Here is a 12996-nt window from a genome sequence, read left to right as displayed (position 1 = left end):
CAATAATGGGCTTGATAATACACCGTAGAGAATGCCCATAGAAGCCCATGTTCACACCAGAACATGGGCTTCTATGGGAATTCTCAACGGCGTATTATCAAGCCCATTATTCATTCTTTTGCGGCAGTTTTCTGCCGCTAAAGCGGCGATAATATTAGCGCTGTTTCTTGATAATATGCCCCCTTGTTCTTCAACATGGTCATCCATTGCCATGTAATACTTGGGGTCTTCACAGTGGAAAAGTTCTGCGGAGGCTCTCGATATGAGGATAAGGACCATATATCACAGTGGCCCATGCAATATTTCCATATTTCACGAATACACTGCAATTTATGTGTTCTGACATTAAATATATTGCATTTGACAACATGTAGTATATTATTTATTCTCATTGACTATTGGGAGGGGCCGTGATTCACAAGAGATGAAGCCTCGTGGGGGTTATAGTGCCCCTCTCCTCCCTCAACAATTTTAACCGCATGCGCGCTAAGCGTTTTCCCGCTGTGCGCGGCACTTTTAAAAAACCCACGGTTCATGACGAGCTTAGCTCGTCATGAGCATATGAGAGGCGTACCTCATGGCGAGCTGAGCTCGTCATGAGCGTCGAAGGGGTTAACAGGTAGCATGTTAGCATCCTCTCATCTAGATTTTAGGTTTATGGCATGGCTGTTTTGAAGTGTATTTCTTTTATATTAAAAAAAGCTTATTTAATATGAACCAGGATGCAAAGGGTTACGTTTGTGGAGTAAGGCGGAATCACTTTGAAGAGCCCCCAGAATTATTAGGAGAGTTTTTTCTATGTGTAAAGTACTTGTAACATGCAATCTGTGAGGCAGTAAACGGTATCTTTCTCATGCTGATTATGCCACACTGCTAAGAGAAACTGGAATTGTTTTGTTTGCAGTATAGTAATATATGTGACACATAATTGCACATATAAAACTATATAAATAAATAAATGTATTAGTACAGTTGCTTTAAATTGTACATATTATGTGAAAACATTTATTTCCACCACTACATGGTATATCTATTTGTCTCCCCCTCTCTCTCTCTCTCCCTCTCTCTAAGTATATATATATATATATTCACTGAAAAAACCATAGGTTATAGACCATATATAGTTAGGAATTAGCATTTACAAAACCTTGAAAATTCACTGCAAAAACCATAGGTTAGAGACCATATATAGTTAGCTGGACATTTTATTGACATAAAACCAATGAAATTCCATATATAGTTAGTTGCACTAACTATATATCGCGCACCCGCAATCCACTGCTGATGATGTCACATATTACATCATTCATGACATGGTCAGTGACATCACTGATGACATCACTGATGACATCTCAAATGACATCACTGATGACATCACTGATAACAACATCCAGTGATTTTTTGTTTCTATAAAGTTTAAATATGTCTTACATATTGAAGAATGAGTGGATGTGTAAGTGTCTGGACGAAGGATTTAGTAGGTGCATGACTGACTGTATGAGTGAGTGATTAAATGTGTCTCACTGAGTGCATGGGTTAGTGACTAAACTGTCTTAATTTGTGCATCATTATGTCTGTTGTTCTGTAAACTGCTGCATGTGTTGATCAGTAGCTATATGAGTAACTATATGGGTTATTGATTGATTGCCCAAGTATTTGTATGGGAGACTGAGTGTGTGTGTGGCTAGCTGGGAGGTGTGTGACTCTGTGCAGATCAATCTGTACTTGTATCAATGATTGTATAAGAAGGTAAGTATGTGTTAGTATATGTTTGAAAATGTAAGGTGCTCTATGTTTAACTGTATAGACAAGAAAATGGCAGTGTCATTGATTCTTTACAGGACTGACTAGGTGTGTGAGTAACTCCATGGATGAGTGGCAGACTGTGAGTGTCTGTATAGGTGTATGAGTGCATATGATAGTGTTGTAAAGATGAGTGATTGTATGTATGAATGATTGTATGGGTGAATGAGTGAAGGTGTGTGTAGACGTAGCAATCAGTGAGTGCGTATGTAGTAACTAGTATTGGTGTGTCAATGGTTTCAAAAATTATACTCTCTTTTTAACACTGGGTGAAACAGAGGTTATATTAAAATGTGAGGAGATGCATTGTATTGTCACATGAATGATATCATCAGTGATGTGGTCATTGATGTCAAATGAGATGTCATCAGTGATGTCATCAGTGATGTCATTTGAGATGTCATCAGTGATGTCATCAGTGATGTCACTGACCATGTCATGAATGATGTAATATGTGACATCATCAGCAGTGGATTGCGGGTGCGCGATATATAGTTAGTGCAACTAACTATATATGGAATTTCATTGGTTTTATGTCAATAAAATGTCCAGCTAACTATATATGGTCTCTAACCTATGGTTTTTGCAGTGAATTTTCAAGGTTTTGTAAATGCTAATTCCTAACTATATATGGTCTATAACCTATGGTTTTTTCAGTGAATTTTCAAGGTTTTGTAAATGCTAATTCCTAACTATATATGGTCTATAACCTATGGTTTTTTCAGTGAATTTCAATGGTTTTTTAATAGCAAATATCATAAGCTGTCGAATGTCAAGTACGTGGTAAGTAAAAACATTTTCGTGTTTATGCACACTGATCTGCTTTGAATGCTGCCCCCACCCCTCATTTCTATTAGGAGTACTCTCTCTTTGCAGATAGTGAAGGGTAGTTAACGCAGCCCTTTGCCCCCTTTGTAATCCGTCGTGCCTGCTTCTCTCTCCATTTGATTGATTGTTCTCTTTGGTTCATTCTCTATTTACAAACAAGCACAGAGTCGCAATACTCTGTTTAGTCTTTGCAGATAGCGAAAAATCGTGTAAAAAAACAAAAGGAATCGAGCAAAATCAGTAGGCCACTAATGGGATCTCTTTTTGACCTCGCTAAAATAGAAACATTAGGAACAACCTGTTGAAAATAGCAATGCGTGTACATAAGCGGCGTTCATTTGTGTTCACAGTACCCCTTGTTGATTGTTTGAATCGAGCATTGAATTGTTCGAAGTTGGTTCTCTTAAGGATCTTCTCTGCCTGCAAACGAGGAAGAATAGGAATATTCTCTCTCCCTTTGCAGATAGTGAAGGGTAGGTAACGCAAGCCTTTAACACGTCGTACCTATTTCATTCCTCATTGATTGATTGATTGTCCGAACATTGACTGTTTGGGAATTAGTTCTTTTTGGAGGTATTCCCTGTTTGCAAATAAACGTAGGAAAATCTTTGCAAGTAGTGAAAGGGTACGTAATGCGGACCTTTCTCCCCCGTTGTAATCTGTCATGCCTATCTACTCCCCACTGATTGATGCACCTGTTTCACCCGGACCATTTACTAGAGATACGTCATCTGGCCCGACCAGAGAGCACCCCTAGTGAAAAGGACATATGCAATAATAACGAAGTGATCACTGTATCCTGTTAACAGAAACTTTAGCATGAAACAACCTGGAAAGAAAAGAATAGGAAAACGAAAATCAGTAGGCCACTGATGAACATGAACTTTTATTAAACAACGAACAAAGAAACGATAACATAACGTAATGATAAAACCTATTAATGTCCTAGAAACAAGAAAACATTAAAATATGCCAGTGGTGAGAGACCAGAAAAACAGTAAGAGAAACCAAATCACCCCACGCTGTCCAACCGCCTGCCACGCCAAAAAAATCGATAGACTAGGGAAAATGCAAGTCAGTAGAACATCCGCCCCCACTCTGGAAACTTCCAAGGTGGGGCAGGGTTGCGGCTACGCCCAGCCGGGAGCAGCCCATATAAGGCAGGTCCTGCTGCCACGCCTCGGCCAGGAGATCCTAACGTAGGGTGTAGCCGGAGGAGAGGCCGAGGCCAGCGGGACCCGGCCAGGGGATTGCCTTTACAACGCTGAACAGTTGCAGGGGGGGGGGAATGTCTCCTCGACCCTCCCCTCTCTCTCCCAGTCCCGCCGCGGTGGCCCTTGAGAGTTGCAGGTACTCCCGCCACATGCTCTTCCGGTCCGGCCACCAACGGTCGGGGGGCCGAGGCCGACGGGATCCGGCTGCAGCCGATAAACCAAGAAACCCGTTCATGGGGCCAGAGCCAGGGGCGTCCGGCCAACATCTACCGGAAGCCCGGCCCGAAGACGGACGGGACACTTCTTCTTTCATGAATAATGGCTGCGACAACACTGGGGGGGGGATGTCTTGCACATGCCTCCGACCCCCCCCCCCTCGTCCTCATCGCCTGGTCCGGCCATAACAAATCTCAAGCGAGACGCCGTGGGGTACACTGGGAGGGAGAGACGGTGCGAACAGGCCTCTCCCGCCTCCCCAGGTGGAGGCTTCCCAGCTGCACCCTCAGCGCTCCAGGCGCCCGGAAAAGGGTTCTTCCACTGTGGCCATGCTGCAACGTCTCGCCCGGCAGGGTGGAGCCCGTCCGCTCATTTGACCCCGCGATCGCCAGTAGCTACCGAACTCTCAAAATGGCGGTCGACCTGGCAAGAGCGGGCCCAGCATAAAGAAATGGCCCGGTCACTGGTTGACTCCACCACCGTAGTCCTCCACGACCTTGAAGATTCTAGAGGAGCCGCGGGAGTCTCCGACTCCCGATGGGGAATGACTGCCATGATCGCCCGTGGAGTGACGAAACTGTATCCGCGGGACGTCGGCGCTCCCATGCTGGCGCCAGCCTCACTTTGAATTACTAGAATCCTGCAGACCTCAGTTCCGGTGAAAGCACAGTGTGACCCGGTAGGAAAAATTGTTGCACCCCCTCCCCTTTTTGACTGATAGTTCAAACCACCGATCCTTTCCTTTGCCCTTTTAACGGAACTTTGTACTGCCTCCCCCTCTTTTACATTTTCTAGAGAAAACAAAACATTAACCACTACATTAGCATAGCAGTTGACACCAGAACTGTTTTCAAATTTAAAACCAACAACATCTTCAACAGAATCCTTTTTGTTTCTGCTGTGACCCTGCTACAGCACAGGCATTGTCCCCAGCAGTAATTCTGCAATGCCGGTAAGAATAGCTGTGGTGCCTACTGGACTCACTCACCCCCGCGGCGCCCCACGCCGTTATTTGCTGGGCGGCAACTTACTAGACATCACTTTCGTGCCATCTAGATTTCAGCGCGTTCTGCTGCCTTGGAACTATTCGCACAACAGACCGCTACTGACAAGAATATTTCATTATTGGTGCTGTCAATTTCAATAAATCTATTGGATAATTCAAAAGAAATTGCCACGGTCTCTTCGTTGTTTAAATGTTTTTACTGTTTTTGTTTTGTTGTATATATTTATATGGTATTAAAGTTTTATATTCCTACTACTTTGTTGGAGTGCTATATATTTTTAATGTGACACATAATTGTGAAAACTTTGATGTACAAAGAGTCATTCCTGGAATCTTCCGCTTCAGGCTCGGTCCCCTCCCCAATCACAATACAGGATGGTTTTCAGATAGTAGGAACACGTGTGGTGTGACGGATCTCATCGGGTGTGGCCTTGATCTACTATAACTCCTTTGAAGAGGGGTGATTCTTTACAGCTGGGGCCATAAACTACATCTGCAGGGCTAGGTGATAGCCTGGACAATCGGACACAGAGGAAGAGGAGTGTCAGAGGGTGCGGTAGTGAATAGGGCGAAAGGGAGGTGTCGGGCGGGCACAGAGTGTGATTCTCAGGGAAGAGCAGCGCAGATGGGGGGAGGTTTATTGCCCATGCATAAGACAGAGAGCGGGGGTGACCAGTGCCTGGGGAAGATGCTTGCGAGGGTGAGGAGCCATGCTACGAATCGACAGCGTGCAGAGAGTGGGTCTGGTCAAGGCATCTAAAATGGCTGCCGTGCACGACAAAAGTGTGGCATTTCAAAAAAGGCAAGATGGCGCAGACAATGTTTTTCAACACTTCCTCATTTCCTTCGAATCGAACGTTAACAGACGTTGGGGCATATTACCAAAGTTAAGCGATATTTATCGCTAACGATGCTTACCAACGAATTTTTTACCGCTAAGCATCGTCAGAAATTATCGAAGATAAACCTTGCTATTATCAAGGTTTATCGCAAATGCGATAATAAACGGCCGCAATGCATGAATATCGCTAAAAACTCAGCGATATTCATGCATTACCGAGCTAATGCTCTTAGCCATGTTATCCACCTCCCATTGGATAACATGGCTAAGAACTGCTCAGGGCAGGTGTTACTTTTTGGAGATATTCGCGCTTAGCGCGAATATCTCCAAAAGTTGGTAATAGGAGATAGATATCTTGCATGTTGTAATGCAAGTTATTGTGGTATATGGAACTCATACCATAATCTCTCAGGAAAGCAGAAACTGATCCTTTTGGGACCGCCTAAAAAGGCCTAGGGGGTGAGGAGTACTCTACTTTGCCCCCTTTTCACGTTCCGAACTATTTTATTTTACTCTCTTCTGTAATTACACAAAATAGCAGCGATAAGATGCATCGGAGACACACAGTGAGAGAAAGGAGGCCGGAGATGAAGAAGAGATGTCAAATACACATTGGAGATAATATAGTGGCAGAAGGGAAGTAAATATGAGTAAACTTACCATGTAACATAAAAATGTTGCACTCTATACTATAAGTCTCATTTTATACTACAATCACTTCGCTACAACCTCATAAATTAAAAGTAAAAATGAATAATGTCTCAAACAATTTTTGATTTCTAAATATAAATTTATTCTTCAGAATTTTCTAAATTTGAAAGAACTAGTAACATGTCCTCATCAGCAATTTCCTCATGAAAAGTCTGCAATGATGATTCTTCTAACTCTATGGTCTCCAAACATTCGATAAATTCGCCATCAACAGATTGATCAAAAAAATCATTCAAGTCATCTCCTCCTTGTGACAATATTTCATTATTGGTGCTGTCAATTTCAATCAATGTAGTGGAATCATTCAAGTCATCTCCTCGTGACAATATTTCATTATTGGTGCTCTCAATTTTAATCAATGTAGTGGAATCATTCAAGTCATCTCCTCCTTGTGACAATATTTCATTATTGGTGCTGTCCATTTCAATCAATCTAATGGAATCATACAAGTCATCTCCTCCTTGTGACAATATTTCATTATTGGTGCTCTCAATTTCAATCAATGTAGTGGAATCATTCAAGTCATCTCCTTGTGACAATATTTCATTATTGGTGCTTTCCATTTCAATCAATCTAATGGAATCATACAAGTCATCTCCTCCTTGTGACAATATTTCATTATTGGTGCTCTCAATTTCAATCAATGTAGTGGACAATTCAAAAGAAATTGCCACGGTCTCTTCATTGTGAGCCATTTTATTTTGAAATTGCTTGCTGTAAATTGCAGAAAAAAATAATCACTTTCATTTATCGTTTTTAGTAATACATAATATAAAACTAACTTTATCAAGTATTTAGTATAACAGAAGGACTGCAAATAAATAACAGAAAACATTTTTCAAATTATCTTCAAGTGTACAACATAGTTCCCCTTACAAATTAACAACTCACCTTTTTAAAAGTAGGAGAAGTGTTAGTACTGTGTAAATCAAACACCAGAAATTCACCACCAAAAATTCCTCACAAATGTACCTCAGACAGTAGTATCACAAAATGGCTGTGGTTTCCTCTCATTTGACATATATACATAACCAATTAACTTTCATCACACACAAATACAAAACCAAACTAACATTTTAATTGGTTCTAAATTTCAACACTTTCAAATGTGTTTTCCCCATGCAATTTTCCATAGGACATTTACATACGTCTACAGCCTGAATGGCTGAACGGAATTACACCAAACTTGGCAAAATGGTACATCAAACCTAAGAGGTCAGGAAGGATCTACTATGCACCCTTATGGTCATTTCCCCCTTCGCTTTGGCCTCCTCTTGTCTCTCAATCCTACCGAGAGACAAGATGGCGGCCGCTACGGACTGTTTGGAATGTTGACAGACGCCGGAGAACCAATCAGATTCGCAAAGCTCCGTAACGCGAAAAGTACGCGAAGCGGAGCGCTGTTACAGATATATATCTTTTTTTGAACGTTAATTTCTCAAAATCCACTGGAGCACATATATTGAGACCTAGCAAAGGCACATCGGGCTACCAGTCCCTAATATTTTGCCAAGTTTCGTGCAAATCCATTCAGCTGTTCGATTATTATTATTATTTTTTTTTTTTGCCCCGCGGGACCCTGTTAAAACCTCCACATCAAACGTAGGGGGTCAGCGAGGATCTACTATTCCCCCTTATGGTCATTTGCCCCTTCGCTTTGGCCTCCTCTTGTCTCTCGATCCTACCGAGAGACAAGATGGCGGCCGCTACGGACTGTTTGGAATGTTTACAGACGCCGGAGAACCAATCAGCTTCGCTTCACAAAGCTCCGTTGCGCGAAAAGTACGCGTACTGGAGCGCTGCCCGGTCCGCTGTTACAGATATATATCTTTTTTTAAACGTTAATTTCTCAAAATCCACAGGAGCACATATATTGAGACCTACAAAAGGCACATCGGGCTACCAGTCCCTACAATTTTGCCAAGTTTCGTGCAAATCCATTCAGCCGTTCGGGCTAAAAGTGAGGCCAACCGCCCTATGGAAAACTCAATGTTAAAAACACGTTTTGGGACCCCCCTTTTTTCTCGGCCCCCCCTTGACGAACCCCCCCCAAATTTTCAAGGGCTGCTCAGAAACAAAATGTGCCATTTTCCTGAAAATTTCAGCCAATTCCGTCCACAAACGCCAAAGTTATTAGACATAGAATTTTCAAAAATCCCATAGAGAAAAAATCCTAACTATATATACCTACTGGCGACCGCCAGTAGGTAATATATATATATATATATATATATATATATATATATATATATATATATATATATATATATATATATATATATATATATATATTTATTTATATATATAAAACATATATATGTACATATTCCTCGGATTCCCTCGCCTCCATGTGAATATCCTTCGTTTCGGCGAAAGTCACTGCACCACAGCAGAGTGAGTTTCACGTTAGTTTATTTTAACACCATTGTGCAAAAAAAATATATATATGTATTGTTGGTAGGCTAATAACTTTGGCACCATTTAACAAATGTTTTTTTATGGAGTTTTATATAGCGCAAACTTGACCCATTACCCTGGTATCAGAGCGCTTTACACGAGCACCAGTTGCATTACATGAGGACACATTAATTTTTGTTAGGGACTGGGAGATTAAGTGATTTGCCCAGAAACACAGGATGTTCAGCGTCATTGCTGTGATTCGAAACCGGTTCCCCAGATTCGAGGTCGAGCGCCCTAGTTGTTAGGCCAACTCCTTTCCCCAAGCCTTCCGAAAAAGTATTAAAAACAAAGTTCATCCACCTCAGCTCCTTCCTGGAAAGTTTTGGGGTGATCCATAACGTGTGGGTAGAGAAAAAGGGGGAGGGGAGGGTACTAAAACATATTCCTTGTGCAGTTTTCAATATGAAAAGTGAACACTGATACAGCTTAAACAACTGAAAATAATTACTCACACCCTTCTCATGCACTGATTGTACCCTCACATATTACCCTCACATATTACATCACTTGTGACATGTTCTACCCTAGGTGACAGGTATGCCTAGTAGAGTGTGGGGAGAAGGGAGAACTGGCCTCTCTGTTCAGACCTCTCCCCAGGGCAATGTAATGCACACACACACATATGTGTCTATTCCATTGCCCTGGGGAGAAATATATATGTGTCTGGACAAAGCTAAACCTCTCTGAAGAGCTGTAATGACAGCAAAACACGTGTCAGGGGTTGCTTTTATTCATTTCAGGTTGGTTTGGATGGTATTTTACCAATCCAAAGCTGTAATATAGTGCCTGGAGTGGTAAATGGCTTTAGTCATTTTACAGCTCGGCTTGGATAGCACTGTGCTAATCCTATGCTTAAAGACTTTGCTGTACATATGGCTAAAGACTTTGTACATTCTATCTCGGCGTGGATAGCACTGTGCTAATCCTATGCTTAAAAACTTTGATAGAAAAGCAGACATTTGAGGTGAGCAAATTTAGAGTGTCGCTGGTGTTGAGGGTGCTCTATACTGGAGCTGCCTTCCACCTAAACTTGGGAACTACCAAGAGTTCTCTCCTTCTGTTTTGCATATATATATATATATCTAACTACTTTCTGTCTCTCCAGCGGGGCACAACAGAAATAACGGACCACCAGGTAGCATAGAGTATTCGGGTAGGTTTATTATCCCTCCTTTCCACTCGGCATGACGCGTTTCGGGTAACAAGTACCCTTGTTCATATATATATATATACACACACATATACACACACATTTACACACACATATACACACAAACACATATACATAGTAATATATATTAATATATATGTATAGATGTATATTTATAAGAAAATACACACATATATGTGTGTATATATATATATGTAGATAGATAGAGAGAGAGATAGAAAGAGAGAGGGAGAGATAGAGAGATGCACATGCACATATTCCTTGTTTTCTGTGGTTAGTTAATATTTGTATTTTGAATGGGTAACACAGTGCATAGAAACTGAACTGATTATATATATATATATCCCCATTGAAACCAATCCTTTATCTCCATGCACCCCCATCCTTTTTACACTTCCAAGGGATTTACTTCTGCCCATGACAGTAATTAAACTCGAACGGTGGATGGGGGGGGGGTCAAAAACAGTTTGTAAACACTCACAACGTTACATGTTGGTAGGTGTTCCTAAACCTCTAATATGGCCAGTCACAATGTACATCAAACAGAGCGAATGGCCTTTGGAAAGGTCTTCAGTGAGATACTTACAGTTGCACTAAGTACACCACACAAAGGGTGCAGAGTGGAAATTGCCAACTTCTTTTTAGAAAGCCTGAGGGTCATTTCGGATAAAAACATTTAGGACATTGTTCTTTAAAGCTATTTGCCCTTTCAAGTCTGACTCTCAGGTGCAAATGCCTGATTTATGAGTGCAAAGCCAATTCTCTTGTTCAGTATATTCATTGGAAGTATTCATGTGTATTTCTTCTGTTTTTTTTAAAGTGTTTTAACTAAAACAGGATGCAAGGAGATACATTTGTACAGGAAAGCAAAGCCAGTATAAAAAGACCTTGCCATTTATTATCTTTCCAGAGGTTGTGCACATCATATTGTCTTAATCTGTTTTTTTGCCCACTGCTCATCACTGTCCTTGGAAAAGTTTAGTTTTGAAAATAACCTGCAGAGAAATAGATTAGCGCTTAAGTACTTGAAAAAAGTAATTTTGCTTTTGTTTGTGAGGCTCATTTTCCTAATGCAATGATACATTTAAAAAAATGCTTCTTTACTTGAAACGTGTACAAAACAAATGTGCGGCTTTGAATAATTTTTACCTTGTAAAATGTGGCTTCTTCAATGTTGAAGGGCTTGTTTGGATTATTGTGGTTGTGGGTGTGTACCTTTACTCTTGTTGGTTGATTTGATTTTATCTGTTGAGAATTGTAAAGAAAAAAACTGTTTGATTGTATGCTTGACAGAGAACAGAAATGAAAGTATGAAATGTACAGTTTAAATTTGTAATATCTAATTTAAGAACATTCAATTTTCCCCACCACCATCCAACACTTTCCCTGAGGCAAGCACATGTTGGAGTAGGAAAAGTAAATTTGCCTCCACCACCATCCAGGACTTTCACTGAGGCATGCACCTGTCAGAGTAGGAATACTAGATTTCCCCCACTACCATCCAACATTTGCCCTGAGGCATGTACCTGTCGGAGTAGGAATAGTAAATTTACCCACACCACTATCCAGCACTTTCTCAGAGGCAAGCACCTGTCAGAGTAGGAATAGTAAATTTGGCAACACCATCAACCAGCCCTTTCCCTGAGGCAAGTGCCTGTCAGAGTAGGAATAGTACATTTGCCTCCTCCACCATCCAGCACTTTCCCTGAGGCAAGCACCTGTCGGTGTAGGAATAGTAAATTTTACCCCACCACCATTCATCACTTTCCCTGAGGCAAGCACCTGTCGGAGTAGGAATAGTAAATTTGACCCCACCACCATTCATCACTTTCCCTGAGGCAAGCACCTGTCGGAGTAGGAATAGTAAATTTGCCCCCACCACCATTCAGCACTTTCCCTGAGATAAGCACCTGTCAGAGTAGGAATAGAAAATGTGCCCCACCACTATCCAGCACTTTCCCTGAGGAAGCACAGGTCGGAGTAGGAATTTTAAATTTCCCCCATCACCATCCAACAATTTCCCTGAGGCAATCACCTGTTGGAGTAGGAATAGGAAATGTGCCCCCACCGCCATCCAGTACATTACAAGGGCATGTTCCCTGAGGCAAAGTCATGAAGGTGAAAAAATAGTATTTTTAAAACATATCACTTATCAGTGCCTGCTTATATATTATTTCTGACATTAATAAAGTTTTTTTTGTTTCGATACTTTTTTACTGTTCACTTACATTTGATTCTGTGAAGGTTTTTTTATTTTTGGTAGGTGTTTGGTGTTGCTGTATGTCCAACCTCTGTTAATACCAAAAGGAAAATTTGTATATTATTTTTTTTTGTTAATGGCCTTTTTTACTTCGAAAAACATTTTGTGCGTTTATTCACTTACTTTTCAATGGAAAGATCATTTTAAGAATATCTGCTGTATCTTTGGGGCTGCTTTTCAAATTCAGTAAATGCTGTAAATAAGTTACAAATATATTATAATTTCCTGAGAATAAGGTGTAATTATTTGGAAGCTGATTTTTTTAAAAAACGTACACTTACTTCGGTCTGTAGATGGCAGTGTTCAACTGGTAAATCGGCAAAATTCTCCTGCTACTCCTGCTGTGTGGTCACTATGAAAGTCAGTTTACCACTGAGCACAAAATGGTGGATGGCTTCTTTTATACGTTTTTTGGGGTTAAACGGGAATTTTAAGAAAAGTATGTTTTGGAAACAGTTTTTTCACGTGATTCATAACATGATTGAA

Source organism: Lissotriton helveticus, chromosome 3_2, assembly GCF_964261635.1.
Source record: "Lissotriton helveticus chromosome 3_2, aLisHel1.1, whole genome shotgun sequence".
Classification (NCBI taxonomy): Eukaryota; Metazoa; Chordata; class Amphibia; order Caudata; family Salamandridae; genus Lissotriton; species Lissotriton helveticus.
The sequence above is the reverse complement of the archived record's forward strand: the minus strand, read 5'-3'. Positions refer to the sequence as shown.